We start from the raw sequence: 13,505 nt of genomic DNA on the forward strand, positions 1-13,505 counted from the left end.
AATCTTAAACACAAGCAAGGTGGCTACTCAGCGTTGGGCATACATAGCATTGTGCCTTCTCCTGTCCCTCATCTGACTCAAGGTATCACAAACACCTATATAGGGAGAAGCTTAACATATGGGAAAACTTGTATGAACCTACACAAACATTCTTAACATGTAATGCTTCAAATTAAGACAATGTATAAATATACTGGGCTTTTCTGGCACTTGAGCTAAATGTAGTGCCACATGGAAGAAAGTAGAGAGAGGCCTGGAAGGAAGTGTATGACAAGAATGGAGATTCTTAGCAATGACCTTAGACGTAAAAGATCTGGTTTTGAATGCCACATTTGCTTTTGATTTCTGGGGTTCATTTCTAAACTTTCTGACCTTGCAAAGTATGAATTAAAATAAGTACTTCATTGAGTAGCTTAGGACCTTGTACATAAAAGGTATCACAAAAAGCCTTATTGTAAAAGAAATATTATTATACTTGGGAATATAAAGGAGCAGCATATTAATCCTTGTAACAGTTTCTCATTTCTTGTGAACAAGAATTGAAATTAAGAGGATATATCTAGCCTAATTCTGTCAGGACGTGATGGGTCACAGCTGTAATCCCAGCACTTTGGGAGGCCGAGGTGTGAAGACTGCTTGAGAATCAGGAATTCAAGACCAGACTGGGCATCAGAGTAAGACCCAATCTCTGCAATTTTTTTTTTTTTAATTAGCCGGGAGTAATTACACAAGCCTGTAGTCCCAGCTACTCAGGAGGCAGAGATGGGAGGATCACTTGAGCCCAGGGTTCAAGGATGCAATACATTAACCACTATACTCCAGCCTGGGCAACAGAGCAAGACTCTGTCTCAAAATAAAACAACAAAACACAGATGAAAAAGAGACATATCTAGCCTAATTTTAACAGTTTTTTTTTTTTTTCCCAAAAGCTTTGCAAAAATAATATTATTTCTAGACTGGCTAATGGTACCAGGGAGAAATCAGTGAAGGCCACTGTGTGGCTAAATTTTCAAAAGGGTTTGCTTTGTTTACACCATGAGAGTCTGAACTAGCCCCTTACATGACGAGGGCTTCCTTCTTTTTAAGGGAAGTCATAGAATAGTCCAGAGAGGATAAAATTGTAACGGATTCTGCATCATTTTTATCTGAGAACCCTGACACTATTCAACTGATAAGTTGGCAATATCATCTAATTGAACTTTGAATTATTTTTTGAGGAGGAAGGTAAAGAAGGACGTGAGGGATATAGCTTGTTACTAGTATTTCCATGAACAAACTGTTATTATTATTTTTAGCAACAGAATGCTTTTTATGGGAAATCTTACATAGGAACCTAATTTATATAACAGAAAATGGAAACTTCAAATAAGCGACACAAGAGCCTCTCTCTTTCAACCTCCTTTGAATCCTCCCATCCACCTCCTTTTGAATCCCACACATAGAGGACATCTGAAGCTCATTCTCCAATGTATAAGCTCCTTCTCCAGTGTATAAGGTATTACAGAACACAATTTGGAAACTTTCAGTGTGTGGGGAGAAGTATGGATTTTAGAGACATTCAGATTCTAATCTTGCCATAATCACAAATAAATTGTGTTTACTTTACATGAGTTATTTTTTCTCTATGCTCCAGTTTTCTTTTCTACAGAATATGAATAGTGAGAGAAATTTTATGAAATTGTTGTAACTAAATAATAATAATGAAAGTCAACCTGTATTGTGTGCTTTCTATATTAAGTGCTATTTTATGTATATTCCATGTATCGTTTACTTTAATTCTCAAAAAAATTCTATGAGGTGGATACTTTATTATCTCTTGCTTCTTTTCTATCTGCTTTACCAGGTTTTTCTGTTCTTGCCATTCTTTAAGGAACAGCTTACAGCTAGTGTTTGGTAGAGTCAGAAGTGAAACTAAAGCAGTTGAAGTCATCTCCAGATTTCTCACTATACAATCCGTTAGTCTCTACCCCTATACAAAGCTCAGCATCTGAGACATTCTCAGCAAGTAAAAATTCTCCATCAGTTTTATGCCAAATTAAAACATGGCAGATAGTGATAATTGTTATATTATTGTTATTATTGACATAACACCAAAAAGATGCATAGATGCATAATTGGCCAGGCGCAGTCGCTCGTGCCTGTAACCACAGCACTTTGGGAAGCTGAGGTGGGCAGATCACAAGGTCAGGAGTTCGAGACCATCCTGGCCAACATGGTGAAATCCCGTCTCTACTAAAAATACAAAAATTAGCTGGGCATGGTGGTGCATGCAAGTAGTCCCAGCTACTTGGGAGGCTGAGGCAGAAGATGCGTTTGAATCGGGGACCCCGAGGTTGCAGTGAGCAGAGATCGCGTCATTGCACTCCAGCCTGGCAACAGAGAGAGACTCCCCCTCAAAAAACAAAAACAAAACAAAAAACAACAAAAGACACATAGTTAAATAACCTCATTTAATGTCATATTTCCTAAACAAAAGACCTCTGAATATTGATAAAATTATCTCTGATGTTGAAATTGTGGTAACTACACTGAAGTTCTACATTTTACTCAGTTTTGTGAATTTCTCTATCTAGAAAAGAATCAACACTTTTTAGAGAGAGAAAGTCCACAAACAGGCAATCCACAGTGATACTATGTTGTAAAACTCAGTAATTGTCAGTCTTCAGTGTATTTAACCTGTGTATAATCTCTGATTAGTCAGCTATTAATTTCTGTCCTTTGCATGTTTCTTATTTTTTTCTTATATCCCTACTTTTTCCATCTCTGGCTGTTTCAAGATCATCTTCTCACATTCTTTAAACATTAGCCTTTCACAGAGTTTGTGTGGTCTCTCCTCTCCATCCCACTCTCTAAAACTCCTACTCATACTGGTATCATCAAATAGAATCCATATGTCTACTGATGACTGCAGCCCAGATCTCCCTCTGAGATCTAAATTCATCGAGACAGAATTGACTAGTTCTGTCCTCAACCTGGGGCTTGGTGTACACATTATGCAGTGTTCACGGAGGCCAAGTTAAACATGTCACCAAGCTCAGTGTGTGGGGCTGAAGATATTTAAAGAAAATTTATTGATTTATTGGAAGACTGCATATAGTGAGGCACCTCTAGTTTTGATTAAGCTGGAAACTCTTTCTTCCTGCTTCTTTTTCCCTCTTTTCCTCTCCTCTTCCCTCTCTTCCTCTGCCCTCCCCTCCTCCTGTCTTCTCCTTTCTTCTTTCTTTTTCACTTTTTCTTTTCTAACTCCAACGACTTCACTTGATATTCAGTTTCTTAAATTAATTCAAACAAGCCAGAAATTAGTACTCTGTAGAACACTCATGACTTCTCTATGTCTAATTGTCTAATTCTTCTTCTTCCTTTTGAGGATAGGGTAGGCAGCCACTCCTAAACCACTTTTTCAGGCCGAGAAATCCAACACAGTCACAAATCCCCATCCTCTTTGCTGACTTATCAGGGTTCACCCCATGCCTCTCCTAAACCTCACCCCAAGCTTTTAGGCAGCCTGATTTGTCTTTTTAGAAAGGATTACTAAATTTTTGTCTTTTTAGAAAGGACTACTTCCAATTAAATTTTAAGAAAGGACTACTTCCAATTAAAATTCAGGATGAGTTACAAGAAATCTCCCCCCGCCCCCCCCCCCCCCATTTTGAGTACTTGGGCATTTGAAGACAATCTTCAAAGTTATCTAGTTTTACATTTTTTGTCCCTTCACAGACAAAATCTGTTTTGACATCTTTTTCCCTCCAGAGTAAGGGATCTTCAAGTCCCATATCCCCACCCCACCCCTACCTACCCCCGAACCCATTCATTTTATTGCTATGACTTCAAACTGAGATCAGAACTGGATGCAATGTTTGTTTTCATTTTTATAACCCAACTGAAGCATTCAACATAAAAACATTTTAAAAGAGCACATCACAAACTTTGCCCTAAGTTGTTCCTGGGGAGATAGATTTCACCTGATAGCCCAGGCACATCCCTATACTTAGGAGCTTATATCATTCATTGCTGTCATCAAAAAGACTGCTTCCTTTAAATTTGCCAAATGACAGACTTACGGGGGGCAATGCTTCAAAGCAGCTCATCTCTACCACTGATATTACAGATGAGAGTAAATGGCAAAGATAGGTACAGTTGTACGAGACAAGCTTACAAATCTGTCACAAAAGCTTTGGGGGTAAATTGGGGATGAAGGCGGCCCATGTGCATGAGAGTCTCAAATGCCCAGAAAACCAGCCCATAATCACCATTATGGGAAACGTACAAATTACCAACCATGATTTGAATTGTGTTAATTGCAGGTGTATTTCCTGCAAAAGACATAATCTTCATTTATATTCAAATGGCTACTTAATAATGCCAGATGGCTTTCTGACAATTTTTTTAGCCCTCTGTCCACACTTATGCCTTTGAAAAGACATAACCAGGTAAAACGACAATGTGCTTCTTTCCATGAATTTGTTCAGTGATTTTGGTATTAGAGTTACCACTTAATGTTATACAGTTAATGAAAAAGTTAAGCCCCGGCTGCAATGCCACATTTTCCTTCGTTCCTAATGAATACTGACATTTGTGCTCAATTAACAATGACACATATAATCATATGAACCTTCGCTCTGATTCCAATCCAGTATGACTGGACCATAAGGAGACCTCCCTGTGTGATCAGATCAAAGCCCCTATGCAGTGCGTCTTTTCAGAGCAGGGCAGAGATAAATTAATCACACCTATCTAATTTTAAGTAACATAGTCAAAGAACCATTGGGAAAAAGTCACAGCAGGGGGCAACAGAAAGTCAGCCTCTAAGCAGGTTCATATCACTAAAGGGACAATATGTCATGCCTTACAATATCTGTTTGTAGTTTTCTGCTTTATAATTTTTCTCATGGATATTTAAAATTAAATTAACTCTTTTCTGTTTTAATAACAGATATAAAAAGGACTCTTTGGTCATGATGCATAGCACATGAACTACAATTATGTCAATATATCTTTCTCTGTCTCTTAATGCAGCGTTTGCTTTTTTTTTTGCTAGCCTCCTTCAGAGAGCTCTTTGGGAGCAACTTTAGCTAATAATTAATAGTGGGAGGATTCTCCTGAGGAAATCATTTGGAATCATTATGCTCATCTAATAAATCATCATTTCAGAATTCTAATCAACAAAATTTGTATTCCAAATGGTAGGTAATTACAGTGGTCCATTGCATCTGGATTGATTAATATGTAAATGTGACTATTTCTACCTTCAAAAGTCAATATAAAGCAATGTGTATACATTCATGTAGAACAGGATTCACAGGATTGAAAACTTTGGGGGAGAGCCTGATATAGAGATAATAAAAGAATATCTTTCAGCCTCTGCGTAAATTGGTAATCACCTGCCTTTGTTTCTTAAATTTAACTGCACTTGATTCATTGGTCTCTGCCATAGCTGCTTCAAGTAATAAGGTTCTTTCAACTATGTCACACAACTTCCACGCAAATCATACCAGTGTTTATCTGCATGAAGCATGGTAGAGCACAATGCTATAGTCATCTAAGGTGCTCTCACCGGGGTATAAATGTTTAGTAAAGGGAACTCTAGCAATCCTTAAGAAAGTCAGAAGCAGAACAAACAGAACACAGATCACAGAATGATGACCAGCTGCAAAGAACTCAGAGATTTAATAAACGGTGTAACAAAGTCAAGGACAGGATAAATGAAGGGGGCAAGTCAACTCAATCGAGGTCTGATTTTAGACTCTTTGCTCTCTTATTTTAGTTAAGAAACCACATCTTTTCCAGTCTGTTATTCTTTGTGGATTCCTATGGAATGCAAATTGCAAACTTCAAAACTTCATTTCCAAACATCATTTTGTGGAATTTTCGAGGCAGATTATTTTACAGCTCTTCTGGGGGTAAGTTAAGCAAGTACAGTAGTTGTCAAATCTAATTGCATGTTGGAAACACTGAGTTTATTATGATTATCAGTTTTGTTTTAATCAATGTTCAAGCTCCACCCACAGAGGCTTTGATTTAATTAGTGGATGAAGTACTAGTATCTGTGTTCCAAAAGCTCCACAGTTAATGCTACTTTGCAGCCAGGTAGTGAACCACCTTTAAGCCAAAGGCCCAATTCCTTCTGTTTCCCAGACATGCTCAAAGGAGTCGGACCAAGGCTAGGCCAAAAGGGCACACATTCTCCACCTCTGAAACAAGGTCCAATACTAAAACGACCATCCATCTATTCATGTATTTATTTGGCAAATATTAATTGAATACTCACTGTGTGACACAGACTGTTCAAGGCACCTCACATATCGCAGTGAATAAATTAGACAACGCCCCTGTCTCCAGAGAGCTTGCCATCTGGTGGGAAAGACATAAAGTAAACTGGTCAACAAACAAAGGAATCAATCAGCCACATGACCTTCAGAAAATAGAAATGCTAAGAATGGAATACCACCGGGTGATGAACTGAAAGCACATCCAGGGTGTGGGGCTGCTTCAGCGCAGAGAGCCAGGAAGGCATCTTCATACAAATGACATTTGAATTGCAGGTTAAAGGATGAGCAGACATCGATCACACAGGGGTCTGAGAGAAATCTTCCAGACCAGAAGCAAGTGCCCTGGGATAAGATCTGGCTAAGCACATTAGACAGTTTCCAAGATCAGTGAGGCTTCCGTGGCAAAGGGAGACATGGTGGCAGTGAGACCGAGAAAAAGCCAGAGGTCCCATCTGGCAAAGCCTTTTTAGATAAGAGTTTGAATGTGAATTGTGTTCTGATTTGTAATGGGTAATGAACTGAGGTTGATGAACTAGAGGAGGTCACCGGAACAACTTTAAATACAGGTAGGAGAAAGAGATCATAAAGGTTGTTTCTGTTAGTAATAACAAAGAAAGGGATAGTTATAACCTTAAGAGTTTAAGTCAGAGCTTCAGATTTTTTTTCCAGCATAATCAGAAAGTCACTTTTTTTCTATCCTGTCTGTTCCCTCTAATGATTTACTGATAAACAAGAACATATGAGGGAACACGAAAACTCCGATCCAAGAAATCAGTTTCATCCTCTGAGTCTTTACTCATTGCTACTTTTGGAAAAGAAAGAAAAGGACTACCTGCCTGGTATATTTTCTTTCCTTATTTTAAGAGGATTAAAATGAGATCTTTTTATATTCCAGAAGTAGTCATAAGATGACTAGGAAGTTATGTTATGAGCCTATTTCATACTGACAGCCCAGAGAGGTCAGTTTTTCTACGTCTACCGCACAGAAGCTTTGGCAGCTACTACTAAGAATGGTGGCAGTATTGGAGCCCAGAAGCCAGATTCCTTTTTACTCTAAAATCAAAGCTATTAACTAATATATCATACTTTCACCTGCCAATTCTTCTGTACTATTTGATGACATAAAAGTGCCTTCAGGAGAGAGTAGACAGACCAGTCCACCTCACAGACTTCCACTTCCCTCCTTTCCCATGACCACAAGAATCATCAGAGTCAAAGAATCACAGAGCAATTTGTACTCTGTCTAAAAGGGATAGTAAAGCTTGGAAACTGAGTTGTATGGCTGCTGTTTCAAGGTGAACATCTCTCTGCAAACCTACTCCCAAAGTTTGAGGAAGCGGAGAGGCTAAAGAAAGAGGCTGAGAAATCCAGTGTTTTTATAGAAAAAAACATTTAATAGGGATTTTTGAAGAGAAGCTATGTCTGTGTCTCAGGCAGTGATAAGACAAGATGGTGGACCCCTGCACCATTTAACCCCGTGATCCAGGGCTTTTTTATACTACAGGGGAAGGGTGGTTAAGAAGGGATGTGTAGGCTCACAGAAGTACAACAACATCAAGGTTGTTTGACCTAAGGGCAGGATTTATGGTAAATACATGCGGTTACAGAAGGAACAATAGATAAACTGGAAATTTTAGAGACCTTCTTGTAACTGGGGCTAATCAGAAGCCAACATGGTGGATGAGCATCCAAGATAGGGTTGCTTTGGCCTCCATACTTGCTGAAGGCAAAATCGAATCTAGACAATAGGTCTCCTCAGTCTTAATCTAGAGCTCTTTTCAACATGCTGGACTGCCCTTGGTTCTTCTGAAAATGATATGTGCTTCAACTATGACTTACCACAAGCCAAAGTTTGTCAGAGCCATGATAGAGACCTTGAAATCTGTTTCCCAATGCCACTTTACAATTATTGTCACCCATAGGTCCACATATGTTCAGCAAAATGGAAATCTTCATGATCTGCATAATACAAGACTCTGGAGTGTTCCAGCACTCGAAAGTATTCTTTTCTTTCTTTCTTTTTTTTTTTTTTTCTTCTTTTTTTTTTGAGACCAAATTTCACTCTTGTTGCCCAAGCTGGAGTGCAATGGCACGATCTCGGCTCACTGCAACCTCCGCCTCCTGAGTTCAAGCGATTCTCCTGCCTCAGCCCCCCAAGTAGCTGGGATTATAGGCGCCCCCCACCACACCTGGCTACTTTTTTTTTATATTTAGTAGATATAGGGTTTACCATGTTGACCAGGCTGGTCTTGAACTTCTGACCTCAGGTGATCCACACGCTGTGGCTTCCCAAAGTGCTGGGATTACAGGTGTGAGCCACCAAGCCCAACCTAGAGTATCCTATTTTTAACCGTTAAAGAGTTGGGCGGGACTATGATATCTCGTATTCCTTCAATCCACAATATCTATACCAGTTTTTTCAGAGCCATGCCTTCTTCATGCTATTATCCTCACCTGGAATGTCCTTGTCATTTCTCTTTGAGAGAGGACGACCAAGCAAGAATGTTGCTCAGGCCTCTGTCATCCCTTAATGTTACGTTTTGCATGGTCTTTGACAAAATCAACTAGTAATTGCCATAACCTGGCCCCCCCTTTTTCTGCCTGCATGAAATACTGTCATTCATGTATTTATCAAATCATTTGTTCAAAGCCTTTTATATATCAAGTACAAGGTTATAAATGTAGGACACTAACTGTCATTAAGACATAATTCCTGACATCAAGAAGACAAAATCCACTGGAAAGGTTAATAGATTAACAGAAAATTACAGAGAACACGATACATTCTCTGGAAACCTCTGAGGACATGTTTGCACTTAGTTGAAGTCTATAAATATTTAAATCTATATATCATGTCAGAAGCAATTTATATCAAATTTCTTTTCTGGGTTCAGATAATATCCCTTAGTGTGACATTACTTTATATATCATCTGTTTTCATAAATTATCAAATAAATAGTTGATATTTTTGCCTTATGTAAGTACTATTAGTTAATGTCATAGATTTATGCCTTTGTTTCACAAATGGAGTCTTTGAGGAGAGATATTTTGTCCTATGTGTGTGTGCATATCCTTCAAGAACAACATCCAAAGTAAATATTATTTTAAGTGCTCAATAAATCGTATGTTTTTGTCTAAAAGTGCACCACATAAGCTACGCATAAAATTGCATCTTTAGCAAACTTTAAGAAAATTTTCAATAATGATCTGAACCACTGATAGCTCACAAATTTGATTTCTATCTTGGAGTAACTTCAATCTGGCTGGTATTAATACCTACAGTTTTATTTTCTCTCTTTAAAAAGTGTGTATACAATATGTGAAAAATCCATTAGTTAAACTGCATTATCTTAGGTTTCCACCTCCATTATATCTCATCACTAGTATTGCTTCAGATGTCATCTCCAACCCCCTGCCAAAAGTGCCAATCACAATATGCCAAGCAAACTATCTGAATATAGGATGAGTAATAATTTAGTTGGAAAATGTTTGCATGAAAAAAATGTTGTAAAAGAAAAAAAAGAAAGTATTTATTTTTGCCTGTTCTAAAAATCTTAAAAACACTTGACCTCTAATCTTCTTCCTGCCATGGAAAGCTCTCCGTTTTTGTTTTGTGTACCTTACTTATATGCTATGTGTATTTGCAGCAATTGTTAACATAGGTCTTCCCAGATAACGCTCCGTAATTGCTTTAGTAACAACCTATGTTCAAGGCCCATTGGTTCAGAGTATATTTTTCCTCCCTTGTTCCATGATTCATTTAGGATGTAACAGGAAGTAAAGTGATTCACTGAGAATTCAAACTTCCACAGTCTGGAGTGCTCCCGGCCCTATATCAATTCATCAAGAGAGTGGCTTGTAGTGATTTCATTCAGTGATGCTAATATGGAGGAAATGCGAGATAAGATTATTGCAAAAGAAATACAACATACAGCTACTCTGTGCCCAAGACGTTCTCAAGCTCACAAACTAAAAACATCCCTTTTTAACCGAAGCCTTGATTGATTATGTCTCCTGCTGGATTCATGTAGTATTTTTGAGCCTTCTTTGCGCCATTCACAATATCGCTGACTCAGTGACTCCTTATGGATTATATTTTCACACACGCATTCCTTTCAGCCTTGTCTGTGTTCTCAATTGTCATTACATAAATGTCAGATCAACATGAGCTCACTCAACAATGCAAACTGGAGTGGGGATGAGTCAAAAACTACAACTCTTTATTTATCTGAAGGTGACTACCTGTAAGAGTATCCTCAGGATAAGAGCAATTTTTTTTTAACCATATTCTGCAAGGTCCTTCAGGATACAAACTCTGCTTACTTGCCCTGTTCCCTTTCTGGCCACAAGCAAAATAATTCTTTCTTACATTGTGCCCTCTACACACATTAAACAGCTTGCTGTACAGGAAGAACTGTACTTCTGCATTATTCTCACGACCTAAGAGGCCTTTCTTTGTTCTCATGTTGATTAATCCCTTCTATTCCATTAGATATCAGATTCTTTATTGCCTCCATCAAAGAAGTCTCTGTCACCCATTTAGGTGTGAGATGCCCCTCCTCGAGTGCCCAGAGCTTTAATCACTTAATGTATTGCAGTCTTTATCAACTAAGTCTAATTTTCTTTCTTCCTCATTGGACTATGGGCATCTTGGGATAAGAACTACATTTTATTCATCTTCATATTTCCAATGTTCATTTCTACTGACCAATTTTATATACTGAAGGAGCAAACAAATTCAAAATCAAGATCAACAGTTTTCCCAAAGAGCTGTAGATGCAGGAAAATTCATTAGTTACTACTAAGAAACACTTCTAAGATTTTACTTAGAATCTGCTTAGTACTACTTCAGGAATAGCTACAAAGGATTCCTTGATTTCCGATAAGAAGGACATCGGAAAAAGAGGAAAAGATTCCCCTAAGAGGAACCACTGGGCTCAGAAGAATTAAAGGTGGCTGACCAGATGAAGCTGAAATGTGCCTCCTCCATGGACGGGAAACAAAACATCAAGTAAACTGTCATACTTCAAACAGATGTTTTGAGAGAAAACACTGAAATTTAACAGAGATAGGTGATAGCAGACACCATGGTTGAAGAGGGAAGTGGGGCTGCCTGCTTGAGGTTACCAAGCATCAGGAACAACCACTGGACCTGAACCAGACCCAAGGAAGGGATGAGTGATGGAACTGTGGGGCAACAATTTTCTATCACGGACTTCTGAGATCCTAGCGACAGGACTTCCCACAACCCCAGCAGACCTTTAGAATGCAGGGGGTAGCTGCCTGGAGACCATGCAAAAGCATTCATTGAACCCACGTGGAACCCAAAAGGCTTCAGTGTGCTGGTCAGCTGCAGCAAAACATGTCTGGGTACCCACTACTAAGGCTCTGCATCTTTCCCTAGGCAGCTGCAACTCCTGCTGTCTGCCTGGCTGGGAGAGAGTGGGGCCTGGGCGTGCTTATGTCTCCAAGACAGTCACCACTGCCATTGCTGTAGGATGGAGGCGCATTTGAACCCCCTGCTCCTATGCCTGCTGATCCCTCCCAAGACTGCCTGTCTCTCTGTTCCCACAGGAAGAGAGCCCACAGGATAGCCTCCATCACCCTGCCAGAGTGGTTTGTTGGTGGCAGAAGTGAAATTCAACTTGCAGTGGAAACCAGTACCTGACCCCAAGAAGTCAGAGGAAAAAATCCACCAGCCTGGTCCCAGTTCCCCGGGAATTAAGCACACTGACCAGTGGTATAAAGATGAGATCTGTGGTCTGATCTCAAGTGGGAGATAAACCTCTACTGTCAGAACACAGGGAAGAATGTGGCAGGAATTCCCCTGGTGTCCTGGAAGGTGGGTGCCCCTCCCTTTGCAAGAGCAGGAAGGGTATGGCCTGATAGACACAGTTTCTGCGGCAGGGAGTCTCAGGGTCCAGAATGCCTGGAATGGCTTGGCAATCTGGGGCATGGGTAGATTGGCACTAGAATAACTTGTAGGGCCTGTTTCTAGGGCTTGACACTAGGGGGAGACCCACAAGGTCAGGGGTGTTGAAGTTAGGTGGGACCCACAGCTGACTGCTTGGCTGAAAACCCTGGGCTGCTTCTCTTCCAAGAAGCTGGCTCTGTGGCACAAGGGAGGTGTCTCCATCCAGTCCCAGGATGGTTGTCCCAGTAACCTGGGTGTTGCCAGGACCCCCCCACAGAGTCAGCGCTTGCACCTGCCTCTGGGATCCTGGTTGCCCAATGCAGCCCTGCCCAGCATTGCCCCTCTAGTTGCTTGAGCACAAGATGGGAACCCTGAAAGCCTCAAACCCTGCTCATCACAAAAGACACCTTGGCACTCCCCATGATCAATAAAGACAAAGTAAAGTTCCACTGCCATCACCACAATTGCTTCTCTCCTGCAAGTGTCACCTACTAGCTGGAAGGCCAAAATACATGGCCCATCACAACTTCTGCTAACATAAATGTACAGCACTCAGTTGACTCTTACCCACACGCATCACCTACTGGCATGTAGTTTGAATTGCACAACCCAGTATAATTCCTGCTGACAGAAGTGCACAGTGCTGGGAAATGAGATAAGCCTCCGAAGACCTCCACTCGCCATCTGTGTAGGAGATAGTGAACCTGACCACACACACAGCACTACAACCTACAAACAACTAGCATTTGAGAAAGCCACTATACTAATGCTGTCATTTAACCAAAGAATAAATATAGAGCCTTGGACTCCTAAAAGCACATAGACGCAAAGACAAAGGACCCTACACAACATATACAACAGTTACACATTCAAGGGGGGAGGCCAAAAAAAAAAAAAAAATCCCACCCAAACGAAAGTAATTTTTTTTTTTTTTTTGAGATGGATTCTCACTTTGTCGCCCAGGCTGGAGTGCAGTGGTGCAATCTCGGCTCACTGCAAGCTCTGCCTCCCAGGTTCATGCCATTCTCCTGCCTCAGCCTCCCAAGCAGCTGGGACTACAGTCACCTGCCACCAAGCTTAGCTAATTTTGTGTATTTTTAGTAAAAGCAGGGTTTCACCATGTTAGCCAGGATGATCTCAATCTCCTGACCTCATGATCCACCCGCCTTGGCCTCCCAAAGTGCTGGGATGGCATGAGCCCTAAAGTAAATTTTAAAATAAGAAGTGTCAGCTTCTACAGATGGAAGGGAACCAGCACAAGAACTTCAGCACCATGAAGAAACAGAAAGTTGTAACACCCACAAAGGACCACACTGGCTCTC

The sequence above is a fragment of the Trachypithecus francoisi genome, unplaced genomic scaffold, assembly GCF_009764315.1.
Source record: "Trachypithecus francoisi isolate TF-2019V2 unplaced genomic scaffold, Tfra_2.0 Lachesis_group10, whole genome shotgun sequence".
In the NCBI taxonomy this organism is placed as follows: domain Eukaryota; kingdom Metazoa; phylum Chordata; class Mammalia; order Primates; family Cercopithecidae; genus Trachypithecus; species Trachypithecus francoisi.